The following is a 6,105-nucleotide window of genomic DNA, read 5'->3' as shown; positions in this document are numbered from 1 at the left end:
AGGCCACATGGGACTTCATACTGGAGTTCATTCATTCGGGAAGTTTAGAAAACACTGAAAGAAACCCATCTCTGCACAGGGAAAAGTGAAAGACCACTGGGATATAATAGTACATATTTTTGAGACAAGGTCTTTGTCTCAGATGTTTTGCTTCATTTTTATTTATTTATTTGAATTATTTTTCTTTGCCACTAGGGAAGACTCATTCTGGAGAGTGGATAGGAAATGACTCTGATGTAAAGACATTAAACATGTTTGTTTGTTTTTTAATTTTTATTAAAAAAAAACAGAGAGAAAGACGTAAAAAAGTCCCAGGGTCAAAATACAAGATTTCAAGATTAACTCTGAGAAGCTGAGGCCAAAGGCTGGCCCCATCAGACAATTCAAGATGTGGGTGGTGTACTCACATATAGAAACAACCAGCACCACTAACCTGTACCTAAGGATTCCGGTGGACCACATATTGAATTAGAAAAATACATATTAATATTATCTATGTTTTATTATATTTTTACTTACCTTTAAAAAAACTGTTACTTTCTGTCTTAGATTTGATATTAAGAATTGGCTCCAAGGCAGAAGTGTGGTAAAGGCTAGGCAGTAGGGTTTGAGAGCCTTTCACAGGGTCACAAGGCTATCCCAATTACATCTTGATCTGGTTTGGGCCATTCTCAGAAGTGCTACTGACAATTCAAATGTATATAGCATTACCCTCACATCATAGATGAAGGCACTGTGGATCAACAAGGTTAGAAATGACTTACCCAGGGTCACATAATCAGTAAATAACAGAGCTGGGAATCAGATCTGGATCTTAGTACTTTTCCTACTATTCCAGGCAAATTCAGAAATATTTTAATTTAAAGGTGAGCCTAGAGAGTGAGGCACAAAAGCCTCCTTACCCATGCTGAGACCTTTGTTGATAGTGTTGATACCTCTTTAACAAGGTGTGAAATTCTTTGACCAGCTATTAGCTTCCTTTGAGGGGGGAATCCCTCATTTAATGATGTTAAAATTCATGGGTGTTTACCTGAGTTTGATGGTGAAGTGTATGGGTACCTACCTCCCCTATTCCCTTAGAATAAGCCTTTTAGAAAAGAGAACTAGAGGACACAAAGGCAGAAGCTTGGCTATAGAAAGGAGCCATGAATAAGAGCACGGCTTTTCTTCCTTTCACCCTGCCACCCTGACCTGAGAATACAAGAAAAGCAAACTCATTCCAAACCAGTATAGTCAATTGAAAGAAATTCCCACATTGGTCACATCCAAAATATATTATTTATCTCCTTTTGCATTCCGAGTCTATCATCTCACTAGTAGGAGGGTAGTATGGTAGTTTAGAAGAGTTAGTGAATGGAGAGTCCACCCTGCTAATTCTCATTATTCTACCATCTTGGTTCCCCCACACACACACCCCAATAAGAGTTCAACACAATAGTATTCCATCACATGTTCATCCATACCTCACTTTGTTAGCCAATATCTCATATTCCCATTCTTTGCTACCTCAAAAAGAGGTATAAATATTTTTGCACATCCTTGGAGTTGGTTTTGCTTAGGACTAATCCCTCCCTCAAATCTCCCTACCCGCTTCTCCCCTTTTCTTAGCTTCCTGTTAAGTGACATAGATTTCTGTACCCAACTGTATATGTGTATTTTCCTCCTTCTTTTCACTAGTTCACATAAGAATGAAGTGTAAGCATTAGCCACACCCCTCCTCATATGTACAAATGTATACAAATGCACACACAAATATATACATATCCATAAATATTTACATAAGTATATGTATGTGTGTATACACACACACTTGTGTACCCAGTATGTTTGTATATATACTTGTGAACCCTGATTATGGGAGCTAATTTTCCCTACATTGCCTCTCCCTCCTCCCACATTTCCAGTGTATTTCTCTCCCCCTCTTTCCATTATTTTTTTTAGACCATCAAGATATAATAGAACCACTCCCATACCTTGTCTAATTGAACTTCCTCTGTGGACCTTGATTGATGGTAAGGTTCAGAGGTCATATGTGTATCAACTCTCCATATCAGTATGTAAATACTTTATCCTTGTTTAATCCTTTATCATTGTTCATACATGTTTATCTTTTTATGTTCCTCTTAATGCCCATGTTCATACTTCAAAGTTTCTCCAAAGCTCTGGCCTTTTCATCAGGAATGCTTGAAAGTACTCTATTTCATTAAAAATCCACCCCCTCCCATAGTATTATACTCAAAATTGCTGGTTAAGTTATTCTTGACTGTAAGTCCATATCCTTTACCTCCTAGAATATGATAATTCAAAATCTTGGCTCCTTTATAATGGTGGATGCAATAAGGGTGGTGTGTGTCATCCTGGCTATAGTTCTTCAGTGCTTAAATTCTTATTTTCTGGCTGTTTTGCAATTTTTTTTTCTTTGACCTGGGATCCCTGGTTTTAGTTTATGATATTTTTGGTAGTTTTCATTTTGTGTGTGTGGTTTTTTTTAGTCATTCTATTTCCACTTTGTCCTCTGGTTCTAAAAGAGGTGCATAGTTTTCTGCTGTGGGGTAGGCCAGCCTCCCACAGGGGATGGGGTCTTGGAGGTGGGACAGTGTTGGCGGAATGATGGATGGGACACAGCTTTCGCATTCAACCGGCAGCACAGGTTTCACAGGATAAACTGCTTCACCTCGGCTGAGGCCTGGCTTTATTTTATACCCTCATGATCACACATCTACTTGGCACAGTTTCATTCTCAACATACATGTTTCTATAGAACCTAACAACAGACAGGAAACCTAGGGAGATAGTCAATGAAACATTGTTGCTAAGGGCAGGATCAGTGGGTAGAATCAACATGACCCAGATAAAGGTTAGGGGATTCAGAGCACAGATTTGCCAGAAGTTTTTGTGCCTAGAAAAGAAGGTTCTATCTAAGTGGATATATACGAATCCTTAGATTTAACTTTGTAAGTAGGATCTCCTGGTAATATCCTGGGGGGACAGAGTGGGACATCTGCATTAACTTTACAAGCATGTTGCTCTCATCTGTTTTTCCTGGGGCTAAGTAAGAATAATAATTAGCAATTCCAATAATAAGGGGATGTTAATAAGGAAAGTCACTTAGAGGGGTTTCAATAGGGGTTTCCATCCTTCCTGGGGACTGCTTTGCAGTTCCCAGTTTCCACATGGACCATGTCAAACAGCATGGTCTTTAATGGATCCCGGCAGTTTTCTTCTAAGATATCTTTACATGAAAAAAATTTTTAACTCTTGCTTTGCCTCTTCTAAGAATTCTAGTTAAGCTTGTGCCCAAGCTATGTTTTTCTCTGAGGAAATTCTTATAGATGTTTTGGAGTCATTCTCTTCTGGGTTTGTATCTCAAGCATCCCTCCCACCATAGTAGCTCATTCTTGTTTTTTTTGTTTGTTTGCTTGCTCATTTTTTTCAGCCTCCTTCCTGACTTCACACTTGATGTGAGGAGCTGTCATACTTCTGGAAGGAAGGTCTGGTCTGGTCCGCTTGCTGCTTTCTTGGGGTAGTGGATGTTGTGTTATTCTAGAATCTCAGAGACAGATAGGGGACCTGCAAACTTTCAGTGCTCCCAGAGTGGTCTGATCCAGGGGAAAACAGTCTCTTCTTGTTCAGACCCTAACCCAGGTCAAGAAGTTACAGAGCTCAGACCAGAGGAGCAGCAATCAGGCTTTGCCACTGACCTATCAATCTGTTGATTATAATGCTAGTCTAATCAATAAATTGATATTCGTACCCATAAACCAATCTCTTGTAGTATTTTAATCTTAACAATGGGAATTGGTATCCCAAATAGATTTTTTTAAAAAGTGGGAAAGGATCTACTTGTACAAAAACATTTATAGCAGCTCTTTTTGTGGTAACAAAAACTTGGAAACTAAAGGGATGTCCCTCAATTGAGGAAATGGTTAAATAAATTGTGGTATATGATGGTGATGGAATACCATTGTGCTATAAGAAAATAATGAGCAGGATGGTTTTAGAAAGAGCTGAAAAGACCTATGTGAACTGATTCAGAGTGAAATAAGCACAACCAGGAGAACATTGTACACAATAACTGAAATATTGTGATAGGATCAAATGTGATAGACTTAGCTACTCTCTGTAATACAAAGATCCAGGACAATTCTGAGGGACTTGGGACAAAGAATGCTCTCTACCTCCAGAGAAAACGATGCTGGAGTCAGAATGCAGATGAAAGCAGATGATTTTTCACTTGTTTATTCTGAGTTTATGTTTGGGGAAATGAACAATATGGAAATGTTTTGCGTGATAATTCATGTATAATCCAGATTGAATTGTTTGCCAGCTTTGGTTGGGAGGAGACAATTTGGATCATATAACTTTGGAAAACTCATGTGGAAATTTGTTATTATATAAAATTGGTAAAACAAACAAGCAATGGGAATTGGGATGATTTGAGAGATAATTTATGTTCAATGAACCTCTCAGCTCCTAAGGAGGCCACAGTGAAATGACAGTGATCACTGCTGAATGTCCCCATTCTTTAACCATCTCTGACCAAGTTTTTGTCCCTTCCAGATAACTCTAGTTTTCTCTTTCCCTCATCCTTTATTTCCCCAGCTTGGAAGTTTTACCCAGACCTATGCTATAGCTATTACAGAGCTCCTGAATCACTTGGAGTAATAGGTTATTTCTGTTATATACCGAATACAGAACTAATTCTGAGACAAAGCCAAGATGCTTCAAGGAATGGAGCCATGATGTACAGCAAATTCCCAGACCTTGATTTCACTGTTTCAGTGAGCTGTAGGCTGTGTAAATTGGGAGAGTCAACTGTGGGGTCTTATGACTTGTGGAAGGCCCATTCAGGGCTGTATTGTAAATCTGAAGGACTGTTTAGGTCCTGGGAAGGTAGGGCTCACCAGAAGGAAGGGGTGTTTGACCCTCCAGCAACTCTTAGTGCTTTTTCTTTTGGGAGGTGGAGAGGTACACTAAGGTAGTATTATAAAGCTGGAGGATTATATAGATCCCAAGTAGAGATACTAGTCCACATAAGAAGAAAGAATGGCCATTTTGACCGATTGTGGACTTGGGTGTCAGCCCTTGGAAAGGCTCCAAGGTACAATGCAAATACTGGATTGGAGTCTACAGAGTTTATGTTACAATCCTACTGGTCACTTCTTAGCTTGGATAAATCACTTAACCTCTCTCAGCCTCAGTTTCTTCATCTGTACAATGAGGAGTTTGGACTAGATCACCTCCATAGCCCCTTTCTCTTCTGAGTCAATGAAACAAGGACCCTTTTGTTTTCCAAAGGGTGAAATAAAGCCTGTCCTCTAGTCTGTCTTGTTAGGCTATGTAGAAGCTGAGGGCCCTTTTCCTCCCATAACAGAGACCTAAGTAAGGGCCAAATTCTGTTGGGGGCGGGGGGGGGGGGGGGGGTGGTACAGGCAAGATCCAAAGAGAAATTTCTTTGGCAAATCCCCAGAACCAAATTAGGTCTGAATAAAACCAGAGTCTTTGGTTCTGGGCAAACCCTACATTTACAAAACAAAACAAAACCAAATTTAATTTTTAGCCACAGCTGGGATCCCAAAGGGGACATGGCCATTTCTTCCCCACACCCCACCTCTCACTTCCTTTGCCTCTCCCTTTCTCAGTGTCAGAGGGTGGAGCTGGAACCCTGGGGGAAAGGTCTGAGTCAAGAACACCGGAAAACAGAAATAAATAATATTGAGAGCTTGGGGACAAGAACACAGCTCCTCCCTCCTCCATGGGGGCCACCTGGGATCAGAGAAGATTGGGGGAGCAGAAGGGATGAATGGGAAGGGCTGATGTTTCAGTAGATGCCAGTTGATGAACTGAACTGGATTCCAGGTTGATGGCTCTGGCTGTTTCTCTTGGGAGGGCTGCTGATGAGTGACATAGCTGTCTCTGGAGCTCACTTCTAGCTCAACGTGAAATTGCCCAGGGAGGCCAGATGTTGGAACAGAAAGGGAAAATTGTCTGCAGCCGGAACCCTGAACCAGCCTGTATGGCCTTCAGCAAGCGTTTTAACCTCAGTTTCTTCCTTTGTAAAATGAAGGGTTGGACTGGACAGTCTGGGAGATCCTGTCCAACTCT

This window comes from Monodelphis domestica, chromosome 5 (genome assembly GCF_027887165.1).
Source record: "Monodelphis domestica isolate mMonDom1 chromosome 5, mMonDom1.pri, whole genome shotgun sequence".
Classification (NCBI taxonomy): Eukaryota; Metazoa; Chordata; class Mammalia; order Didelphimorphia; family Didelphidae; genus Monodelphis; species Monodelphis domestica.
This window is presented reverse-complemented; position numbering follows the sequence as displayed.